Genomic DNA, 25445 nt, shown 5'->3' on the forward strand with positions numbered 1-25445 from the left:
TCTTTCCCCAGTTATTCTTTTGTCCTTAATGTATTGATAAAATCCCTTTGGATTCTCCCTAATCTTATTTGCCAGTGTTACCTCATGTCCCCTTTCAGCCCTCCTGATTTCCCTTTTAAGTATACTCCTACTGCATTTATGCTCCTCTCATGGTTCACTCGCTCTCTGCTGTCTGTAACTGGCATATGCTTCCTTCTTTTCCTGAAACAAAACCTCGATTTCTCCCGTGATCCCGCATTCCCTACACCGACCAGCCTTGACTTTCACCCTAACAGGAATACATTCTCTCTGGACTCTCATTATCTCATGTTTGAAGGCTTCCCATTGTCCAGCCCTGTGTAGCTTTGAGTGTGAGTTTAGAGGTACAGACTCGATGGAGCGAAGGGCCATCTCTGTCCTGGATGATGCCATCATTCTTTGGTTTTGAAACGAAGGGTCTGATTATTTTTGTCTTTGTTTTGAGAAAATGTGACCGAGTGGAAGTTTCAGCTGTTGGTGCCGTCAGTATCAGCTTCAGGTTCTGTATTAGAGTGCTCATTCACAGAGAGAATTTTCTGAAATCAGTTGTATAACTGAATTAACAAGGAAAGCAGTGGGATAACAGTGAGCAGTACAACAGCTCTCAAAAAGCTGTATAACATGAGGCATTGAACGACTGAATAACCTCAGCAGAATGAAGGTCATCACTGAAAAGAAAATCAAAAGGTATTTAGATATTTATGGGATTGATAGTGAGTGAAATATTGCAAGTATTGTTACTTGAAATCAAATGGAAATGAATGTTTGAGACCTAACAGGATCAGATTAATCCAGTCTCTGGGGTATTCAATTCCAGACGCAAATTTCAATGCTATCACATCATTAAAATAAACCTGCTGTCGTAACTTGTTTGTTCAAAATGATATTAAAAAGTTTGAAGATATAATCATGGTTTCCCAGTGGAGATACCACACAATATAAAACAAAGTCTCTGGAACTGTGTCAGCTCCATCTCCGAGAGAATTCTACAATTCCAACAGATTGCCAGCAGTAGGAAGGTAAAGGTTGTGTCACAAACAACGAAATGCATCTTCTCAGGGAAAGGATCGATAGAGTGTATGAGACCATTCTGGCTGTCGTTGGTGTTTCTGGTAAGTCTTGTAACAACTTAACTTATATAAACCTCTGCATTGAATCATCCCCATTTCTCCCAACAGCTGACAGTTACTATAGTCCCATTTAGCAAAGCAAATACTAAAGACAGTTGATAGTGTCCTCACTTACTGAGTTAAAGTGAATAGTTTGTAGGGTGGAGGCTCCTCAGTAATGTTTGTTTCCCTGTACTGTGCAGAGTGGGTTTACATTGTGGGCACAGTGTTTAACAAGACTGTTTAACAAGACTTTAACAAGACTACCTCTCTCTGTGGTAGTTCACAGCCTGCTATCGGTCAGATGAGTTTTGTAACAACCCACCTCGCAGTGACACTTGGTGTTTCCCATTCCTTGATGGAAAGGGATTGTGTTGGTGGATCTTGCTCAGGCAGCTCGCTCCAAATGGGAGCCCAGAGACAACAGGGCAATGGGTGGGTTCAGCAGGTCATTAGGGATGAGGTGACAATGGTGTTTGCAGATAGAGTGCGGTGCTAGAAAAGGCACAGCAGGACAGGCAGCATCCGAGGAGCAGTAGGGATCAACTGCCGTCGAGCCATATACAACACCTTGGGTACATGACCGTGTTTCTGTGAGTAATCTGCTGCTCATGTTCTTCCCTATGTCCTTTAAAAGTTCAATGATTCATTGAGAGAGATTCTTTAAACTTCATATAACATGGAATAGCAATTACCTTTGTGTCATTACTTACAGTCTGGGCTCAGGCACCGAGAATGTTTCATTATTAACTTCAAATCTATTTTTTCCTTTCTCTTACAGTTAGTCTAGTGGTGATTGTAATCTTAGCTCGGGGCAAATGTGGTCTTTCTGTGTGCAGCACTCGTTATCTTGTGGCCATGACAACGTCAGATCTACTGTTCATTGTTTTTTATATCATCCTTCACCGATTTCGACAGTATTATTATCCACTGTGTTTCCTGCAAATCACTCCTGTTTGTGGTGTTATCTATGCCCTCAACCGCTTGACCATTGATTGTTCTGCATGGTTCACCATTGCTTTTTCCTTTGATCGATTTGTCGCCATTTGTTTACATGAGATGAAAACGAAGTACTGCACAGGGAAAACTGCAACCGGGGTTCTAGCAACAATCTGCATCTTCTTTTATTTAAAGAACATACCCAACTCCTTTGTGTATTACCCTGGAAAGATGATCAACAATGTTCCATGGTACTGTTATATCAGGCCTGGTTATCATTACGACCCTCGGTGGATAGGTTTTAAATATTTTGAGACTTTTTTAACACCAATGTTCCCATTCACTTTTATTGTCTTTATCAACATTCTGACTGTCAGACACATCTTCGAGGCCATTAAGGTGCGGAAGGAACTGAGAGGTCAGAGAAAAACAGAGAATGATCCAGAGGTAGAGAGCAGGAAGAATTCTGTGATTTTACTCTTTGCCATATCTGCCAGCTTCATACTTCTCTGGTTGTTGCATATTTTATGTTTCTTTAATGCTGGTTATTCCTTGGATTCTGTTTCTTTTGGTCTTTTTGTTCAGATTGGATATATGCTGAGGAACTTAAGTTGCTGCACAAATGCACTTATTTATGTGGTGACACAGAAACATTTCAGAGACCAGTTAAAGTATACCATGTCATATCCAGTTAGAACAATAATTCAATTGGTGAATCAATCCAAGTAACTGAGAGCCAACATTAGGTGCAGCAGATAACGGAAGGAGGAGTCCACGTGAGGAATGGACCGAAAGGAGAAGGAGGAGCAGCAACATGATAACTCTCCTTTCCCAATGGTCAAGGAATGACTCGATCTAAGGGGCAAAATGTAAAGCCAGTGTAAAGTGCTGTCAGTAATCAGCAACAATTAGCAGGAAGTGGGACAACAAAAGCAAACCCAAAAGAGGAATTAAATATACACAAAAGTTACATTTATCCCAAGTAATCCGTGCTCAGTGAGTGAAGAGGTTATAAAAATAAATGATATGGAGGAAGGTGTAATCTCTCACTGCAGGAGAGAGGGAAATGCAATGACAGGCTCCAGGCCACTCTTCCTCACTGAATTCTCTGAGCCACACATCTGGGCAAATTAAGATACACGAGAAGTTTCCTGTCAGAAAGAGGAAAGAACATACTGTAAGGATTCTGTGTCTTTTGATTGCACATTTATTTTCAACAATAATTGACTTTGTTTCCATTCAGTTCCTTGCTTCGATTACTGGCAATCACAAGTTAAGATTTTAACATTGATCAGTAGGAAACCATAAAAACAAAGGGAATTGGATTATTTTGAAAATATCTTTGTTTTTTATTCCAAGACAATAAAATGCAAAGCAGGAGTAGACAAAGGCAGACTGGATGAAACTGTTTACCTGCTGCATTCTCTCACACCTCCTCCCTCCCTTTCTCCCCACTGTGATCCCACTGAGATGAGTCTGGCTGTGCTCCATCCCTGGGGGAGGCATGCCCCAGGTGGAGGGAGCTGGGAACTGACTGAATGATCTGGGAATTGGGCAGAGATGGGGTTTTGATTGAGAGACTTGGGGATATTTCAAACAGGTTCTGGCAGCCATTGTCTCTTTCACTGTGTGCACTGTGTGTTTCTGTCTGTTTCTGTGTGACTGTGAGTGTGGGGAGTGTTGAACCTCAATCTCAGTTTTGATCCTTTAACCTCACCCCCTCCCTGAACCAATCCCTCCCAAAGCAAGGCCCTGGAGCAGAGTCTGTCCCAAATGGAGAGAGGGAGAGAGCTCGGGCCAACTGATAATGTGGCCATATCTTTCCTTATCACCTGTTTGTATCTCTCTTGGTGGGCGGCACGGTGGCACAGTGGTTAGCACTGCTGCCTCACAGCGCCTGAGACCCGGGTTCAATTCCCGACTCAGGCGACTGACTGTGTGGAGTTTGCACGTTCTCCCCGTGTCTGCGTGGGTTTCCTCCGGGTGCTCCGGTTTCCTCCCACTGTCCAAAGATGTGCGGGTCAGGTGAATTGGCCATGCTAAATTGCCCGTAGTGTTAGGTAAGGGGTAAATGTAGGGGTATGGGTGGGTTGCGGGTCGGTGTGGACTTGTTGGGCCGAAGGGCCTGTTTCCACACTGTAAGTCTAATCTAATAATCTAATTTTTCCTCTTTTCTCTCAACAGTCTTTTACTTTGTCTCTATCCCTCACTCTCTGTCTGTATCACTAGCCATCTCCCTCTCCCTCTCAACCTTTCTCTCTCACACTATCTTTCTTTCTCTCTCTCTCTTATTGATAGCCTCTTCTTCTGTCTTTTTCTCTCCTGCCTCTTCTTTCTACCTTTATCTATGTTCTCTCTCACTCTTTTGCACTTTCTTCTTCTCTCATTTTCCTTCTATCTTTCCTTCTCTTCCTTTTCTTCCCTATTTCTGTCTTTCCATCCTGAAACAGCACCCTTCCCTTCAATTTTGGACACCCTCCCCCTCCTACAGCACATTTAGCCCCTATCCCCCTCCATGAACCCTGTCCATTTGCCCTTCCCTGTGCTGCTTCATCTCCCCTGAACTGTCCCTCTGTAGTTTCTGTATTTCACACCCACTGCATATAAAAGCCCCTCAGTATCTCCATCCATCAACAGTACCCTTCCCCTGCTGTGTCCCAGGTCCTGGTCTGGGGGACAAAGTGAGCGTGTGCAGAGACTGACGTGTCTTTTGACTGCGTACCGTAATGCCATGGAGTCATAGAGTCATACAGCACGGAGACAGATCCTTCGGACCAACCAGGCCACGCTGACCATGTTCCAAAACTAAACTACTCCCACCTGCCTGCGCTTGGTCCATATCCCTCCAAACCTTTCCTATTCATGAACTTATCCAAATGTATTTTAAACATTGTAACTGTACCTGCATCCACTACTTCCTCTGGTAGTGCATTCCACACATGAACTACTAAAAATGCTGCCCCTCATGTCCTTTTTCAATCTTTCTCCTCTCACCTTAAAAATATACCCCCCAGGTTTGAACTCCCCCACCCGAGGGAAAAGACCCCTGTCATTCACCTTATCTATGCCCCTCAGAATTTTATAAACTTCAATAAGTTCACCCCTCACCCTCCAATGCAACAGCCCATTGTTATGTATCAAACTGATGTGCAGGTCTGGGGAACTCGCCATGCTAAATTGCCCATTGTGTTAGGTACATTAGTCAGAAATGGGTCTGGAGAGGGTCAGTATGGACTTGCTGGGCCGAAGGACCTGTTTCCATACTGTAGGGAGTCTAATCGAGGGAATCTAACCCACCATTCCTGGAAACATCTTGATAAATCTTTACTGAACCCTCTCCAGTTTAATAATATCCTTCCTATAACAGGATGATGAGAATTGCACACATTAATTCAGAAGAGGCCTCATCACTGTCCACTACAAGTTCAATATAATGTCAGAACTCCTATACGCAAAGGTCTGAGCAATGAAGGCAAGCATGCTAAACACCTTCTTAACCACCCTGTCTGACTGGGATACAAATTTCAAAGAAGTATGTCCCTGAACCCTGAGGTTTCTCTCTGCTCTCCCACACTACCCAGAGCCCTACCGTTAACTCCTGACCTTGTTTGTATTACCACAATGTAATACCTCATGTTTATCCAAATTAAACTCCATCTGCCACTCCTCAGCCCATTGACCCAATTGATCTAGATCTCTTTGTAATCTTGGGTCACATTCTTCACTGTCTGCTTTACCATTTTGGTGTCATCCACAAACTTACTAACCATGTCTCCTATATTCTCATCCAAATCCTTTGTATAAATGACTAACGGAAGTGGAGCCAGTGCCGTTCCCAGTGGAACACCCGCTGGTCACAGGCCTCCATCTGAAAAACAATGATCCACCATCACCTGCTGTCTTCTACCACCAAGTCAATTACAAATCCAATTGGCAAGCCCACCCTGAATCCCATGTGATCTAACTTTACTAATCTGTCTCCCATGCAGAACCTTGTCAAAGGCTTTATTAAAGGCCAGCCAAACAACATCTACCACTCTGTCCTCATCAATCATTTTGGTTACTTCTAAAAACAAACCCAATCAAGTATGTGAGACATGACTTTCCTCACACTAAACTATCCTGGCTATCTCTAATCAATCCTTTCCTCTCCACCCTGTGTAAATCCTACTTTTCAGGATCATCTCCAAACATGTATCCACCACCGAAGTCAGACTCGCAGGTCAATAGTTCCCAGGCTTCTCCTCACATCCCTTCTTAAACACATTAACCACACCCCTGTCCTCCAGTTCTTCATATGTGTTTTTACATGATACAAATATTTCTGCTCAGGCCCCTGCAATCTTCTCTCTAACTTCCCACAACGTCCTGGGACACACTTGATCAGGTCCTGGAGGTTTATTTATCCTTATGTTTTTTAGGATCTCCAGCACTTCCTCTTCTGTTTTCTGTGAACTATTCTCAAAACATCAATATTTATATCCCTGATTTCTCCAGCCTCCATTTCTTTCTCAACAGTCAAAACTGATTTGAAATACTCATTTATATCACTCCCATCTCTTGAGATTCAACACAAAGACAACCTCATTGGTCTTTAAGGAATCTTATTCTCTCTCCAGTTGCTCTCTCACTCTTAATATACTCATAGAATCTTTGAATTTCTTTACCTTCCCTGCCAAGGCTATCTCCTGTCCCCTCATTGCCTTCCTCATTCCTTCTGAAGAATGTCCCTACACTCTTTATACTCTTTAAGACATTCAGTTGATCCTAATTGTCTCTCTAATAGATGATCATTTTTTATTCTTGACTTGAACTTCAACATCTTTATTCATCCATTGTTCGCTAATCTTACCAGCCTTGCCTTTCACTCTAACAGGAACAGAATGTTTCTGAACTCTTGTTGTCACACTTTGGAAGGCCTCCCACTTGTCAGTCATCCTTTTACCTGCAATTATTCTACTCCAATCAACTTTTGAAAGATCTTGTTTCATAACCTGAAAATTTGCCTATTCCAATTCGGAACTTTAACTTTTATGGAAGACTTATCCTTTTACAGAACTATTTTAAAATTATTCGCATTACGATCACTGGTCCAAAAGTGTTCCCTGACTAACAGGTGGAAATGGGTACTATCGATGTTGGAGATTAGAGTCAAGATTAAAGTGGTGCTGGAAAAGCACAGCAGGTCAGGCAGCATTCGAGGAGCAGGAAAAACAATGCTTTGGGAAAAATTCTTCATTAGGAATTTCGGGCAAAGGCTCTTCATCAGAAGGGCTTTTGCCAGAAATTCCTGACGAAGGGTTTTTGCCCGAAGCATTGATTTTCCTGCTCCTTGAATGCTGCCTGATCTGCTGTGCTTTTCCAGCACCACTCTAATCTTCCCTGACTAACACATCAGTCACTTGCCCTGCTTTATTTCCCAAGAGAAGTTTAGGTTTTGATCCACCTCTAGTGGGAACATTTATATACTGTTAAAGAAAATTTTCTTGCAATTGAACAAATTCTTCACCATCAAATCCTTAACACCATAACAGTCTCAGACAATGTTTGGAAAATTAAAATCCCCTGCTAGTGCAACCTTATTATTCTTACATACATTTGAGATCTCTCGACATATTTGCTTCTCAATTGCCATCTGACTATTGGGGCGTTGATCCTTTTCCCTGCGATTAGTCTACTCCAAGTAAAATCCCATCAAGGTGATCATCTCTTTCTTATTTCTAATTTGAACCCATATATTTTCACTAAATGATCCCTCAGAAATATCTTCTCTAATTACAGGAGTAATATTTTCCTGAATCAAAAATGCCAGCCCTTCTCCTGCCTTGCCTCTTTCTATCCTTCCTGTACCATCTCAAACCCAGAACACTGAGCTGCCAGTCTTTTCCATTCCTCAGCCATGTTTCTGTAATAGCAATGACATCCCAGGCCCATGTTCCCTTACATGCCCTGAGGTCATCAGCCTTATCCATGAGACCTCTTGCATTGAAATAAATGCAGTTTAAGTGTTCAGTGTTCCTTTGTTCTCTGACTTGTTCTTGACTGTCCTTTCTAAAGAACGCGCTGTTTTCTGATTCAAAATCATTGTCATCTTTCTTTCTATTTTAACTGTAACTTAGAAAGCCCCCACCCCACCCCTCTCAAATCTTACAATCTCCTGAAATAGAACGAGCAAATGTCCCCACCAGGATATTGGTCTAGTTCAGGTGAAACCCATCCTTTTAAACAGATCTTTTCTGTCCCAGAAGAGAACCCAATGCTCCAAGAAAGTGACTCCCTGCACATTGCAGCACCTCGTCAACCATTGATTTATCTGCCCTGTCCTTTTATTCCTTCCCTCATTAGAACTTGGCACCAGAAGTAAACCAGAGATTACTATTTTTTTATATTCTGTTCTTTTTTAACCATTTACCTGACCAGTTATACTCACTGACTAGATTAGATTCCCTTCAGAGTGGAAGCAGGCCCTTCGGCCCAACAAGACCATACCGACCCTCCAAAGAGTAACCCACCCAGACCCATTTCCCTCTGACTAATGCCCCTAACACTACGGGCAATTTAACATGGCCAATTCACCCTGACCTGTGCATCTTTGGACTGTGGGGGGAAACCGGAACACCCAGAGGAAACCCACGCAGACACAGGGAGAACGTGCAATCTCCACACAGACAGTCACCTGAGGCTGGAATCAAACCTGGTACCCTGGTGCTGTGAGGTGGCAATGCTAACCACTGAGCCACCATGCTGACCCCATGCCACTCTAACCCTTTAACCCTATCTCTAACTATGTCATTCCTATCAATATGTACAACAACTTCCGGTTTCTCACTCATCCACTTTACAATCTGCTTCAAACATTTTGAGACATCCTTCACCCTGGCAGTGGGAAAGCAATGTACTATCCTCGATTCACACTCACTCCCGCAGAATCTTCTGTTCTCTGCCCCTCACAGGAGAGTTCCTGAAAACCTTTATTCTTTTAAATCTTGACAAACAAGTTTAACATGATCTGATGACCATTTCTATTTTTCTCATTCAACAATATTCAAAATGGAATATCTGTCTGAGAGAGGAATAGCCACAGGAGACTTCTAAACCACCTTCGTACCCTCCCTGACGGACAGTTACCTATCTGAACGATCTTGCTGTGTAATCACTTCACTAAATCTATTCGTCACCACACTCAACATCTCTTACCTGCCATCAGTAACATTAATCCTACAAAGAAAAAGCTCTCAACAGCACCTTATATATTACATTAAACTATCTTTCCTTACCCACAGATTTAATATAAAGCATGAAAAGAAAAATTAATAATATAAATATTAAAAAGAAATCAAACACTTAACTCAAAAAATGAGAAAACAAGCTCCTCCTCAAATAATCCAACATTCAGCTTTCACTGTCCGGATACAAAAACCTCTCCCGAGCCGTCCCTATACAGGCCTCTCCACAAGCTCCGTGTATAAACAATCTGTCCTTCCTCATGTACTTTTTTAACTTGATTTTTTTTCTAAAAGCTCACCTATCACTGATGACAGGTTCACCAGCCTATAGTTCCCTGGCATTTCCTTACCACCTTCTTAAATAATGGCACCATGTTAGGAAGGGATCTTTCTCCTTCCTGGGCATCCCCATCTCCATTTCCGGCGACAGACTCAACACGGACATCTACCTCAAACCCACAGACTCCCACAGCTACCTGGATTACACCTCCTCCCACGCCCACTCCCTGCTTCCCAATTCCTCCATCTCTGCCGCATTTGCTCCCAGGTGGACCAATTCCACCATTGAACATCCCAGATGGCCTCCTTCTTCAATGACCACAGTTTCCCCTCCCACGTGGTTGACAATGCCCTCCAATGCATTTACTCCACTCCCTGCACCTGTGCCCTTGAAGCCCATCTCTCCAATCACACCAAGGACAGAACCCCCAAGTCCTCACTTCTACTCCACCATCCACCAACGCATCATCCTCTGCCATTACTGCCACCTACAAACAGGCCCCACTACCAGGGATATATTTCCCTCCCCACCCCTATCTGTGTTTCGCAGAGACCATTCCCTCCATGACTCCCTTGGCAGATCCATATCCCCACCAACACACCCTCCACCCCTGGCACCTTCCCTGACCACTGCAAAAAGTGAAAAACCTGCACTCACACTACCCCCCCCCCCCCCACCCCACCTCCGATAAAGGATCCTTCCAAATCCAGCCAAGATTTACCTGAACTTCCATACACATCATCCACTGTGTCCATTGCTCTCAGTGTGGTTTCCTCTCCATTAGGGACACAGGGCACCTCATCGTGGAATATTGCAGAGAACCTCTCTGGGATACATGCACTAAACAGCCCCCCACTCTGTGGCTGAACACTTTAACTCCCCCTCCCACTCTGCCAAGGATATGCAAGCCCTGGGCCTCCTCCACTGTGAAACTCGAGCCACCTGATACCTGGAGGAAGAACGCCTCATCTTCCACCTTGGGACCCTCCAACCACATCAGATCAATGTAGATTTCACCAGTTTCTTCATTTCACCTCCCCCACTTTATCCCAGATCATCTCCAACAACAGAGAATCAAACCATCATCCTTTGAAGTTCAATGGGGTTGCTCTTGTTGAATCCTCTCCTGTCAACACCTTGGGGTTACCACTGACCAGAAACTGAATTGTACTAGTGATATATATATACAGTGACAACAGAGCAGGTCAGAGGCTTGGAATACAGCAGTGAATGACTCACCTCCTGATTCCCCACAGACCGTCCACCATCTACAATACACCAGTCAGGATTGTGATGGAATACTCCCCATAGGCCTGGATGGGGGCAGCTCCAACAGTATTTCAGAAGCTTGGCACCAGCCGGGATAAAAGAGTCCATTTGATTACCACGACATCCACAAACATCCATGTTATTTTCACCACTGACCCGCAGGAGCAGCAATGTGCACCATCGACAAGGGGCCCTGCAGAAATTCACAGAAGCTCCTTAGACAGTACTTTCCAAACCCACAGCACATTCTCAACAACCACTAGGGATGAGCAATAATTGCCGGCCCAACCAGCGATGCCCAGGAATGGATTAGAATTCATTTAAAATGTTACCCAATCACAACCAATGGTGGGCACTGGGTTTTAGGTTTTGTGAGTGTAAGCTGGTAGGGTCCAGGCAGTAACCTGTTTGTTGTGAAGACCTGAAGAGAAATGCTGTTTGGAACAATCTGTCAGTCTTTCAGAGGCATGGCCTACATACATAGCATCACACAGACACTGACCTTCATATACCAGAATACTCACACGGGAGAGAGGTGGAAGCAATTTAAAATGTCTTCGTATCTGGACTGAAGAATATTTGAAAACACAGTTAAAATATTGTCATGAAAATAATTTGTTAAGGAAGTTAGTATCCGAATGAGATATTTTCAAAGTGCTTGACCTTTATAATAATTTGATCTGGGTGTGATAACCAGGCACATTTGTGCACTTTGTGTTCAACAGATTTCAGTCTGAAGATTAAACCAAACAAATGGGTGGACCTGTGTTTATTGGACAATTAAAGTGGACACGGTTAGTATTGAAGAACAATCACTGGACACGAAAGGTTATCTCTGATTTCTCTTCACAGATGCTGTTGAGCTTTTCCAGCAAGTTTTGCTTTTGTTTCTGATTTAAAGCATCAGCTGACATACACTGGATGTGGTTGATGGGGGATTCAGTGTGAGACCCCATGTGCTGCAGTATTCCATCACCTTTGCAACAGCTTCATTAAGGATTTGGTCCAGGGGGCAGAATTACAGAGTGCCTTTCTTGGTCAGTGCACTGAGTGTAGGAGTGTGGCCCCACATGACATTGGTTAGGCCACTCTTGAAATATTACATTCAGTTCTGGTCTCCCTGCTATAGGAAAGATGTTGTTAAAGTTGAAATGTTGCAGAAAAAATTTATAAGAATGTTACTGGGGTCAAGGGTTTGAGGTATCGGGGGCTGAGGGGTGACCTCATAGAGGTTTGTAAAATCATCAAGGGCATGGAGAGGGTGATTGGCAAGGTCTTTTCTCCAGGGAACACTTAGCCCACATCCCTCTCAACCCTTCCTATTAATATACCCATCCAGATGCCATTGAGATGTTAGAATTGTGCCCACTTTTACCACTTCCTCTGGCAGCTCATTCCATGCACACATCACTCTCTGAAAGAAGAAAACTGCCCCTGAGCTTCCTTTTAAATCTCTCCCCTCCAAACTTAACCTCTGACCTCTAGTCTTGGACTCCTCTCACCTGGGAAATAGATATTGGCTATTTACCTTATCCCTGCCCCTCATAATTTTATAAATCTCTGTCAGGTCACCCCTCAGCCTCTGACGCTCCAGGGAAAATACCCTCAGCCTATTCAGCCCCTTCTGATAGCTCAATCCCTTCAACCCTGGCAACATTTTTGAAAACCTTTTCTGAACCCTATCAAGTTTCACAGCATCCTTCCTGTAGGAGGGGGACCAGAATTGAATGCAGTCTTCCAATAGTGGGCTAACCAATGTCCTTCACAGAAACAACATGACCTTCCAACTCCTATACTCAATGCACTGACCAAGAAAGGCAAGCATTCCCCAGCACTGCAGAGAAGAGAGAGTGGGACCCGGTAGTGCAGAGGAGAGAGAGAAAGTGAGCAGGAGTGTCAGGGAGAGAGAGAGTGGGACCCAGCAGTGTGTGAGAGAGAGAGAGAGTGGGAGCAGGCAGTGTGAGGGAGAGAGAGAGGGAGCGGGCAATGTGAGGGAAAGAGAGAGTGGGAGCAGGAAGTGTGAGGGAGAGAGAGATTGGGAGTGGACAGAGTGAGGGCGAGAGAGAGTGGGAGTGGGCAAGTGAGGGAGAGAGAGAGTGAGAGTGGGCAGTGTGAGGGAGAGAGAGATTGGGAGCCGGCAGTGTGAGGGAGAGAGAGAGAGTGGGAACGGGCAGTGTGAGGGAGAGAGAGATTGGGAGCCGGCAGTGTGAGGGAGAGAGAGAGTGGGAGCCGTTAGTGTGAGGAAGAGAGAGAGTGGGAGCCATTAGTGTGAGGGAGAGAGAGAGTGAGCCAGCAGTGTGAGGGAGAGAGAGAGTGGGAGCAGTCAGTGTGAGGGAGAGAGAGAGTGGGAGCCAGCAGTGTGAGGGAGAGAGAGTGGGAGCCAGCAGTGTGAGGGAGAGAGAGAGGGGGAGCCGTTAGTGTGAGGGAGAGAGTGAGTGCTGGCAGTGTGAGGGAGAGAGAGAGTGGGAGCGGGCAGTGTGAGGGAGAGAGAGTGGGAGCCGGTAGTGTGAGGGAGAGAGAGAGGGGGAGCGGGCAGTGTGAGGGAGAGAGAGAGGGGGAGCCAGCAGTGTGAGGGAGAGAGAGAGGGGGAGCCAGCAGTGTGAGGGAGAGAGAGAGGGGGAGCCGTTAGTGTGAGGGAGAGAGTGAGTGCTGGCAGTGTGAGGGAGAGAGAGAGTGGGAGCAGTCAGTGTGAGGGAGAGAGAGAGAGTGGGAGCCAGCAGTGTGAGGGAGAGAGAGAGGGGGAGCCAGCAGTGTGAGGGAGAGAGAGAGGGGAGCCGTTAGTGTGAGGGAGAGAGTGAGTGCTGGCAGTGTGAGGGAGAGAGAGAGTGGGAGCAGTCAGTGTAAGGGAGAGAGAGAGAGTGGGAGCCAGCAGTGTGAGGGAGAGAGGGGGAGCCGTTAGTGTGAGGGAGAGAGAGAGTGAGTGCTGGCAGTGTGAGGGAGAGAGAGATTGGGAGCCGGCAGTGTGAGGGAGAGAGAGAGAGGGGGAGCCGGCAGTGTGAGGGAGAGAGAGAGTGGGAGACGTTAGTGTGAGGAAGAGAGAGAGTGAGAGCCAGCAGTGTGAGGGAGAGAGAGAGAGGGGAGCCGTTAGTGTGAGGGAGAGAGTGGGAGCAGTCAGTGTAAGGGAGAGAGAGAGAGTGGGAGCCAGCAGTGTGAGGGAGAGAGAGAGAGGGGGAGCCGTTAGTGTGAGGGAGAGAGTGAGTGCTGGCAGTGTGAGGGAGAGAGAGAGTGGGAGCAGTCAGTGTAAGGGAGAGAGAGAGAGTGGGAGCCAGCAGTGAGAGGGAGAGAGAGAGTGAGAGCTGGCAGTGTGAGGGAGAGAGAGAGGGGGAGCCGTTAGTGTGAGGGAGAGAGAGAGTGGGAGCGGGCAGTGTGAGGAAGAGAGAGAGGGGGAGCCGTTAGTGTGAGGGAGAGAGAGAGTGAGTGCGGGCAGTGAGAGGGAGAGAGAGTGGGAGCGGGCAGTGAGAGGGAGAGAGAGAGCAAGTATCCAAGATTGTGGAACAGGCACCTTCGGCCCTTCTGGCCATTCGGTGCAGCCATTTTGGCGTGAGCAATTTGGTGCGGCCTGTTTGGTGCACAGACCCATTCAGGCGCAGAACCGTTTTGGCGCAGATATTCGGTTTCCAGCAGTTTGTAGTTATTATTAAAATAAAATATAACCCATTAAAGAAGGTGGAAAGACAAACTGTCATTTCAAAGATAAAAGTATGAGCTGCTGAAATGTCAAGGGAAGTTTACAAGTGATTACCGAGTGCCTAGAATATATGTCGGAAGCTTGCCAAGGAACGATGCCTAACAAGAGAGCACTGAAGACAAGGATTAGTTGGACAAGGAAAGAAATTGCTGCTTACCCAGTAATTCCAAGGAATTTAGTAGAACTTGTAATTCCTGATAGCTTTAAAACATATTCTGTTAATTAATATAATGAAGAACAATTTTTACTATCTTTACAGCAGGAGCACCACCTGCAGAATTCTTATATTTGGAAGAAAAAGGAATGTCGCGTTTCTGAAGCAATCAAAAATGTTATAAGTTGATGGAACATTCAAAATTTCCCCACCTCTATTTTCACAAGTTTATGTTATTTTAGAGGAAATACATCAAGGTGTGTTCACACTGTTGTATGCTTTACTCCCAAATAAGTTACAAACAACAGATGATAAGTTATTTGAAATGGTTCTGGAAATACACCCTGAATGCCACCCTGACATTATCAGCTGGGACTTTGAACTTGCAAATTTCAAACGTTTACAGCAGCATTTTCCTTCTGCAGAAATCCGGGGATGTTTTTTTCACCTGGCTCAAAATATGAGAAAACATCTTGCCAGTTTGGGACACTTGGGTAAGTATAACATCGACTTGGAGTTTTCTTTGAGAGCTAAAATGGTAATTGGTCTTGCATTGATTCCGATTGAAAACATGGAACATTTGGCTGATGTGCTTCCAGATGAACTGCAGCTGCTGCTGGGCTGGTTCGAGGGTAACTATGGAGGTAGAAGATTACCCAGAGGAAATGGTAGGCGTCCACCGCTTTTTCCAGTTGGAATGTGAAATTTATATGAAAGAACTTTAAACAATGTGGACAGAACAAACAATCATGCAGAAGCTGCCCACAGGAGATTACAATGTGAACTTGGAGTGGAATATCCAGTTATTAGGAAATTTATTGACCGTTCACGAAAGGATCAGAATGGAGTGGAAGGGACATTTACTATGAGCATCTCGTAGCAGGGCACGATATTCTGTTGAAATTAAAGAAATTCAGGGAAGCAGACGCTAGAATGCAAACACTCGTAAGAAAATTTAGTGAGAGAAATGATGTTGAATATTTACAAGGGATTGCCCATAATTTTGAATAAACGTCATGTTTTAGATTTTTCGTAATTAACTTGTTTCTTTTATTTCTTTTTTCTTTTTAACACTTTTACTAAAGAAAATAACATTATTTTTATTTTTATTGCTTTCATTAATGCTTTAACTAAGCCTGAAGAGGAATAAATATGAGCTGCGCCAAAATAGTTCTGCGCCTAAATGGCTCTGCGGCAAATGGGCTGCGGCAAACAGGCCGCGCCAAATCGCTTGGCGCCAAAATGGCTGCCCCGAATGGTCCTAAACCTGAGCAAGCGCGAAGTGTCGATGAGGGAGATACCCCCCACCCACCACCCCAACCCCCAGCATCTGCAGCATTGAGAGCAGGGAGGCAGATTCCCAAACAGCGGGCCCAAGCAAAGAGGATCGAGCCTTCACAGGGAGTGCACTTCAGAAACACTGGGCAACCTTTACTGTTATTACTTTATTGTTCCACTTAACACAACGAAGGACTGTAATGTTAACATTTAACTTTATTTCTTGATTTTTCTACTTATACTAAAAAACACAGTCATGCTTTCCCTCTAACTTAGTTTTTGTATTACTACACGTACCGTGTTTGATGACATTGTACACATTTCACTGTACTCCTGTACTCCTGTACTTGAGAACATGTAACAATAAAATTTACATCTGAATCTAAATAACAAACATCTTCTTCACTCCCCTGTCCACCCATGACTCCATTTTCAAACATCTTTGAACCACCACTCCAAGGTCTCTTTGTTAAGAAACACTCCCCAGATCTTACCGTTAAGTGCCTATGTCCCATCCTGAGTTGCCTTCCCAAAATGCAGCACCTCACACTTATCTAAATTATTCTCCATCGGCCACTCCTCAGCCCAGTAACCCATCTGATCAAGGTGCCATGGTACTCTGTGGGAATTTTTGCTGTCCACGACGTATCCAAATTTGGTGTCATCTTCAAAATTACTGACTCTACCTCCAATGTTCACATTCAAATCATTTATATAAATGACAAAAAGCGATGACCCACACTGCCTTCATCAATCCTGATTTGGAGGAGCCGATGTTGGACTGAGGTGAACAAAGTTAAAAATCACACAGCACCAGGTGATAGTCCAACAGGTTTATTTGGAAGCACTAGCTTTTGGAGCGACACTCCTTCGTCAGGTGGTTGTGGAATATAAGACACAGAATTTATTGCAAAAGTTTGCAGTGTGATGCAACTGAAATTATTTATTGAAAAAGACCTGGATTGTTTGTTATGTTTCTCATCTTTTAGAATAACCATGTTGTTTTCAGTTGTTTCATATGGAAATCCCAGAACGTTTTTATTAAAGTTACATTCTCAAGTGAATTTTACCAGTAGATGCCATATCAGCTCAGGTAATGTATTGAAGGTGTGAGGTACCCTGTGGGAGGCTGTCTGTGCCCAGATGTTCAGACTGATTCTTTTTCTGAAAAAAACGGATTTTCAGAATCTCATATAGTTTTTTTTAGCAAAATCAAATGTAATTCTGCAAGTACAAATTGTCCCCACAAACTTGTGTGCGTGAGTGTGTGTGCGCGCGCGCGCGCGGTGGGGGGAGGGGGTGTTTGAGTGTCTGTGAGAGAGTGTGCGCATGTGTCTGAGTGTGTGTGAAAGCTGTATAAGTAGATGAGAGGGTGTGTGTATGTGTGAGAGTGGGTGTGTATGTATGAGCATATCAGAGAGAGCTTGTGTATGAGAGAGGGTCTGCATGAGTGTATGTGTCTGTAGGAGTGTGTGTGTGTGTGTGTGTGTGTAAGTTTTTGAGAGAGTGTGTGTAGTGAAGTGGGGTCACTTGGAGTATGACATGACCCCAAAGTCTCAGTTGAGGCCATCCCCATGAGTACCAAATTTGGCTACCAGCTTCTGCTCACCCACTTTGTGTTGTAGCCTGTCCTTTAGTCCATCTTGGAGGGTGGTCACCCAAAGGTCTGAGGGTCGAGTGTCCTGGACCGCTGAAGTGTTCTCCGACTGGGAGGGAACACTCCTGTCTGTTGATTGTTGTGTGGTGTCTATTCATCCGTTGCCATAGCCTCTCCTCGGTCTTGCCAATGTACCATGCCTCGGGGCATCTTTGCCTGCAGCGGAGGAGATGGACCACGTTGGCCGAGTCACATGATTACCTGCAATGTACCTGGGGGGTGGTGTCCCACAGGTAATGGTGGTATCAGTTTCAACACTCTGATACATTTTACAGTGTTCACTGTGACAAGATTGTGTGGACAAGGATGCCCTCATAAGAACGGGATATGATGCTCAACTCATCAACCACCAGTTCCAACGTGCCGCAGTGAGAAACCATAATGACCTCCTCAGGAGATAGACACAGGCTGCAACTGACAGGGTACCCTCCATTGTCCAGTACTTCCCAGGAGCCAAAAGACTACACCATGTTCTTCACAGCCTGCAACACATTATCAATGAGGATGAGCACCTCACCAAGACCTTCCCCATATCTCCACTTCGCGCCTTTAAACAACCACCAAATCTCCAAAGAGATTCTTTAAGTAAAAAGGAGAAAGAATAACTAGAGACACGTATGTGTAGAACCACAGGAGATGGGTGAGGTTCTCAATGAATATTTCTCCTCTGTGTTTACCATGGAAAAAGACATGAAGATTGGGAACTAGGGGACGTTAGTGGTGATATCTTGGGGACAGTGTGTATCACAGTAGAGGAGGTGTTGGGTGTTAGAATGTATGAAGGTGGATAAATCTCCTGGTCCTGGCCAATATTTCCAAGAGCACTGCAAGAGGTTAGAGAAGACATTATGGGGCCAGTGAATATAATCCCAGTCTACTCAGTCTCTCCTCAGAAGCCAAATCTCTCAACTCTGAAATCAATCGAGTGAACCTCCTCTGTACCCCCTCCAGTGCCAGTCTGTCCTTTCACAAGGAGACCAAAACTGCATGCAGTACACCAACTGTGCCCTCACCAGCACCCTATACAGCTGCAACATAACCTCTCTGCTTTTAAACTCAATCCCTTTAGCAATGAAGGACAAAATTCCATTTGCCTTTTTAATAGCCTGTTCCACCTGCAGACCAATCTTCTGTGATTCATGCACAAGGACACCCAGGTCCCTCTGCACAGCAACATGCTGAATGTTTTAACTATTCAAGTGTGGCAATCTCTCAGCCCGACATGGTGATCTCTCAGCCCAGCATGGTGATCTCTCGGCCCGATGTGATGATCTCTCAGCCCAGCATAGTGATCACTTAGCCCAGCCTGAGGATCTTAGCCCAGCATGGTGTTATCTCAGCCCGGCATACCTATTTCTCTGCCCGGTGTGGTGATCTCTCAGCCTGGCCTACAGATCTCTCGACCCGGTGTGACCATCTCTCAGCCAGGTGTGGTTGATCCACAATGCTGGTAGGGAGGGAATTCCAGGATTCTGACCCAACGACTGCAAAGGAACAACAGTATATTTCCAAGTCAGGATGGTGAGTGGCTTGGAGGGGAACTTGCCAGTGATGTTCCCAGGTACTTGCTGCTCATTGTCCTTCTAGATAGAAGCTGTCGGGGGGTTGGAAGGTGCTGCCTAAAGGTCTTTGGTGAATTTCTGCAGTGCATCTTGTAGATAGACACACTGCTGCTCCTGAGCACCGGTGGTGGAGGGATTGAATGTTTGTAGATGTGGTGCCAAATCAAGCGGTTTGCTTGTTCCTGGATGGTGTCAAGCTTCTTGAGTGTTGTTGGAGCTGTACCCACCCAGGCAAGTGGGAAGGATTCCATCACACTCCTGACATCATATATTTTAAGCAGCGCTATTATTACTGTAAAAACAAAAAAAAGTTTAATTTTTAAGTTTGTTCTTTCTTTCTACCTTCTTCTTAAGATTATATGACTAGGTATTTGTCCCTAAGATGGTGCATTGTGTGGTGACATTATACACTTCTCACTGTATTCCTGTACCTTTGTACTGAGTACATGTGACAATAAAATCAAAATCAAATTACAGACAAAAAAAAGAAGCGTTGGAATAACTATTGGAAAACTTAGCAGGATATTGGGTTAATTAACTCATAAACAGCAACTGCTGCAATAGAGTAATATCCCATTAACACATCCTTGGCACAGGCAAATTCAGTAAATTGATTGTTTCACATGTAATTCTGGACAAGGATTGCAATAGAGTTGTTCAAGATTACATTTGCTTTCAGTGTTCTGGAAACAGTTCAATATTTATTTATCCTTTTAAATCTTTCCTATTCATGTCCCTGTCCAAATGTCTCCAAAATGTTGTAATTGTACCTGCCTGGACCACTTTCTCTGGCAGCCCATTCCATACACACACCCCCTCTGCATGAAAATGTTACCCCTCAGGTCCCTTTTAAATCTTTCCCCTCTCACCTTAAACCTGTGCCATCTGGTTTTGGACTCCCCTGTCCTGGGGAAAAGGCCTTGGCTATTCATCTTGTCTCTGGCCCCTCATGATTTTATAAAGCCCTGTACAAGAAGCTGTGTAAAAGATGCTGCATAAGATATTGTTGCATTTTGCCAGTGATGATATATAAGCTGGGTAGAAGATGAAAGCCTGATTAACAGGAAACAGAATCAGAATAAAGGCTTCAGTTTCAGACTGGTAACTAATGGAGTGTCACAGGGATCAATGCTGTGACCTCAACTATTATAATCACATTAAACTACTGGGTTCGGTTGAGTAAATGGGAAGGAAAAGGAACCTGGAGTATAATGTGGCTGTGGCATGAGGTTGTTTGATTGACAGGAATAACAGAGAGCAGAGAATTATTTAAAAGGAGAGAGATGACAGAATTCTGGAGGAGGGGGATTTACCTGTTCTTGTACAGGAATCTAAAAGAGTAGCATACAGGTACATTAAATAATTCGGTAGTCAGATGGAATATTGACCTTTAATGTAAGAGAGTAATGTACGGCAGCACGGTGGCACAGTGGGTGGCACTGCTGCCTCACAGCGCAAGAGACCTGGCACATTCTCCCCGTGTCTGCGTGGGTTTCCTCCGGGTGCTCCGGTTTCCTCCCACAGTCCAAAGATGTGCAGGTCAGGCGGATTGGCCATGCTAAATTGTCCGTAGTGTTAGGTAAAGGGGTAAATGTAGGGGAATGGGTGGGTTACGCTTTGGCGGGTCGATGTGGACTTGTTGGGCCGAAGGGCCTGTTTCCACACTGTAAGTAATCTAATCTAAAAGGAGGGAGTTCTTACAACCGCACAGTCACTGTTCAGAACACCCATTGAGGATTGCGTTTAGTTTTGGTTTCCTTTATTAAAAGGATATACTTGTGCTGGAAACAGTTCAGAGAAGTCTCAGTTCCTGGGAGGAAGGGATCCTTGTTTCAAATACCCAGTGACACTGGATAAGCAACTCTCTCACCCCCACAGATGCTGCCTGACCTGCTGCAGTTCTCCAGTGATTTCTTTCTTGTCTTTTCCAACACGTTTCTATATTGAATAGTAAATATCCTGGAGTGAGTTACAGACTGAAATCTAATCAAGGGGTTCGGAGTACTGATCTGACTGGAAAGACACTGCCATTCTGAAAATATGATTGCACTGATATTTTTGTCTGAATAGTATCCAGGGGAGGGGTCTTTTTAAAGTAAAACTCAATACTCAAACTTCCATGTGCACTAGTCTGGGAAAGCCACATCTGGGAGTGTATCCTCCAAGGTGGGTCTGTATCTCAGTGACCTGGAGTTGTTTCATAGCATCCCTGTTGCAGTGTTTTAAATGCAGGAAGAACTCACTGAACAGAGAAGAACAAAGAACAATGCAGCACAGGACAGGCCCTTCGGCCCTACAAGCCTGTGCTGACACATTTTACCCTTCCATACTAAAACCGTCTTCATTTCCAGGATCTGTATCCCTCTATTCCCTTCCTGTTTGTGTATTGGTCTAGGTGTTCCCTTGAATGCTGCTAATGTGTCTGCTTCCACCACCTCCTCTGGCAGTACATTCCAGGCACTCACCACCCTTTGTGTGAAAAATGTGCCTTGCACATCTTTTTTAAACTTCCCTCCTTGTGGTTTGAACCTGTGCCCCTCAGAATTGATTCCCCCCCCCCCCAAAATGTGAAAAAGCCTCATATTTCCACTTCATCTAATGCCATTCACAATCTTATAAACTTCTACTGGGTCAGCCCTCAATGTCCTGCATTCCAGTGAAAACAAATCCAGTCTATCTAACCTTTCTTCAAAATCCCCCATACCAAGGTAACACCCTGGAAAACCTATTCTGAACCCCCTCCAAAGCATCAACGTCCTTCTAGTAGTGTGGTGATCAGAACTGGACACAATATTCCAAGTGCAGTCTAACTGAAGTTCTACAAATCCATACAAAGCATAACTTTCTGAACATAGAAATCATAGAATGCCTACAGTGTGGAAACAGGCCATTTGGCCCAACAAGTCCACACCAATCCTGTGAAGAGTATCCCACCCTGACCCACTCCCCTCCCCTATTACTCTATATTTCCCCTGACTAATGCACCTAACCTACATATCCCTGAACACCATGGGAAATTTAGCTTGACCACTTCACCTAACCTGCACATCTTTGTACTATCCATATACTCAATGTTCCTTCCAAACTTGCCATAGGCTTTTTTTTAACCCCCTTATCCACCAGCACTGCCACTTCAGTAATCTGCGAATGTGCACACCCAGATCCCTCTGCATATTAATGCTGCGAAGGGTTCTGCCATTCACTGTTTAATTTCCAACAGTACTTGGCCTTCCCAAATGTATCACCTCACATTTGTCTGGATTAAGCTCCATCTGCCATTTTTCTGACCATGCCTCCAACTGATCTAATATCCTGTTGTATCCTCTGACAATCCTCTTCAACATCTACAACTCCATCAATCTTTGTATCACCCCAATCTTTTTATCATCTGCAAACTTAGACCAACCATGTATTCCTCCAAATTATTTATAAAGGTCATGAAGAGTAGAGGTCCCAGCTCTGATCCCTGTGAACACCACTAGTCACAGCCCTCCATTCTGAAAAGCATCCTCCACCACTCCCTCTGTCTCCTGTGATTGAGTCAGTTCTAAATAGGAAAATCCATCTTGCCAGCTCACCCCGATACCATGTGACTTCACCTTTTGTACCAGTCTGCCATGAGGGACATTGTCAAAGGTTTTACTGAAGTCCATGTGGACAACATCAACTGGTTTTCCCTCATCAATCATCTTCATCATCTCCTTAAAAAATGTGGTCAATTTAGAAAGGCACGACTTCTCCCGCACAAAACCATGCTGTCTGTCACTAATAAATCCATTTTCTTCGAAATGCGGATAGATCTTGTCTGGGTGAATTTTTTCCAATCATTTCGCTAACACTGACATAAGGCTCACAGGTCTGTAATTCCCAGGATTATCCCTGCTACCCTTCTTAAACAATGGGACAACATCAGCTATTCTCCAGTCCTCTGGGACCTCACCTGTGGCCAGAGAGAATACAAAGATGTCTGTTAATGCTGCAGCAATTTGTTCTCTTGTCTCCCTCAATATTCTGGGATCGATCCCATCAGGACCCATGGACTTATTGACCTTAATACTTTTTAAGACACACAGAATGTTTCCGTGTCTGTGTTTAACCTGATGTCATGAGGCTTCCTGGGGTCTGGCATCAATGCTGAGCACTTCCAGAGCACAGCCCTCTTGACTGTCTCCCACGGAGCTGTTCCTTCTGCTGGCTCTGTCCTGCCAGTGGGACAGGACCTGCCCTGAGATGGTCATTGTGTTGTCTGGGACATTGTCTGTAAAGTGGGATTCTGTGAGTGTGACTATGTTCGTGGATATGTCTGTGAGGAATATACTGCAGGGCAGTTTTATGTTTTCTACAATAAAGAGTTAACAACTCTTGATTTCTTTCCATTTTAAAATCAAGCTGAACTAAACTATTTTTTTCAGTTGAAGACAATTTAATTATTTTTCACTTCGATAATCAGAGTACACAACTCTGTTCAATAACTGTAGTAACCAGCTGAGTCACCTTCCCAACACACTGTCCGACCAAATACATTGTGAACGGCTTCGGAAAGGCCTGAGTTCAAATATAGTGCTGCTGCACCTCACTGTCCCTCCAATAAAGAGTGAGTCAATGATGGGATCTGAAATCTGTCCAGGGAGCTTCCAAACTGGGCCCAGGCAGTTATTCAAATATCCCCTCACTACAGACAATTCCGAACTATCTCAGAGAGGGTGCAGAATATTCCCAAAGGGGAGAGGGACCAGCAGGATGTTGCTGTTTCCCATGATACAGGATGGGAAAAGGACCAGGTTCTGAGGAGAGAAAATAGGAATTTAGGCAGGAACTTAAAAAGTCGATCCCCGAGGGTAGTTGTAGGAGGGGGATGAGGGTGTGAGTCCTTTTAGGGTAGAGACTATGAGAAAGAATATCAGGCTGATATGATTTAACCAAATCAGAACTTATAGATGTACTTAATAAAAGCAGAGGACTTAGCAAACGGATTCCCGCGGCTGGGTTTTGAGATTTCATTCCCTATCGCCGGTTTCCTCCCTCATTCATTCCATTTCACGGAAACGCGATTTGACAGTAACTTTCTTAAAGGGGACAGAGACCCCATTCAATCTGTATCTAACAGGTCCGTGCTGATGGAGCCAACTTGTTTGATTGTCTGCAAGCTGTTCAAGTCCCGGTAGATGGTTCTGAGGGGGATTGGTATTCTCATCTTTTCATAGTTTTGGGTGAGACAGTGCGTTGGGGAGTGGGGAGACCACAGTTTGATGAATGACTGAATGCAATGCAGGAGTAAATATCGAGCGATTGTGAGTGGGTTGGCAAATAAAGGACCTTAATATAAAAATAAAGAAACATATAGTACAATATCTCACAAACCCATAGAATAAGATGTTTGAAGGTGATTGTCTCTCTGCATCAGTGAAGACTCGCCAGCAAGCCCACAGAGACATTGTTAATGATGAACTGATCTGGGTGACCAGGGCAGAACCTCAGCAGATCACAGGATATTCAGGGACAAAGATTACAAGATAAACAAGTGACCACATCAGCGAACAGGCACCGTGTGTTTGAATCTGACTGGTAGGTATGTCATACACAGGGATCTGCTGTAATCAAAATGCCGAGTTAATTGAATTATTAATTGGATGTAATTAATTTACAGACCTGATAGAAGAAGACCTGAAGAAGGGCTTATGCCCGAAACATCGAATTTCCTGCTCCTTGGATGCTGCCTGACCTGCTGCGCTTTTCCAGCAACACATTTTCAGCTCTGATCTCCAGCATCTGCAGACCTCACTTTCGCCTCCTGATAGAATTAACTGCCTGGCCAACTGATTTTCTGACCTGATGTAATCATCACCCAGTTGGTTGACTTGTGAACTTGATCTGATTAACTGCACAAGAACAGTTAGTTTGTAGACTGACATAACTTTGATGTCAGAAAGTGTAAGAATGGTATTGTACGGGTGTCTGACAGAGACAGCTGGGTTGTCCTGTGTGACGGTTTTGAGTTCCTCTCCTGGCTGTAATCGATTTCCGCTGGAATAAACTGCTGTTCCTGCTGAATTGCCCAGGCCTTCAGAGTCTTCTTGCCTCAGAGACAGCAGTCACTCCTACAGCAGTAATATCTGGATTACTCCCAGTGCCGTGTCCCAGTGGGAGTCGGAACTGGAGTGCAGAGGAATCTCTTCTGGGGTAGAAGAGACCTGGATCAGAAGGAAAGGTTGTACCTGAATTGCAATATACTGGTGGGGAGAGTTGCTCGAGCTGCTTGGGTTGG

The sequence above is a fragment of the Hemiscyllium ocellatum genome (genome assembly GCF_020745735.1).
Source record: "Hemiscyllium ocellatum isolate sHemOce1 chromosome 15 unlocalized genomic scaffold, sHemOce1.pat.X.cur. SUPER_15_unloc_6, whole genome shotgun sequence".
Taxonomy (NCBI): domain Eukaryota; kingdom Metazoa; phylum Chordata; class Chondrichthyes; order Orectolobiformes; family Hemiscylliidae; genus Hemiscyllium; species Hemiscyllium ocellatum.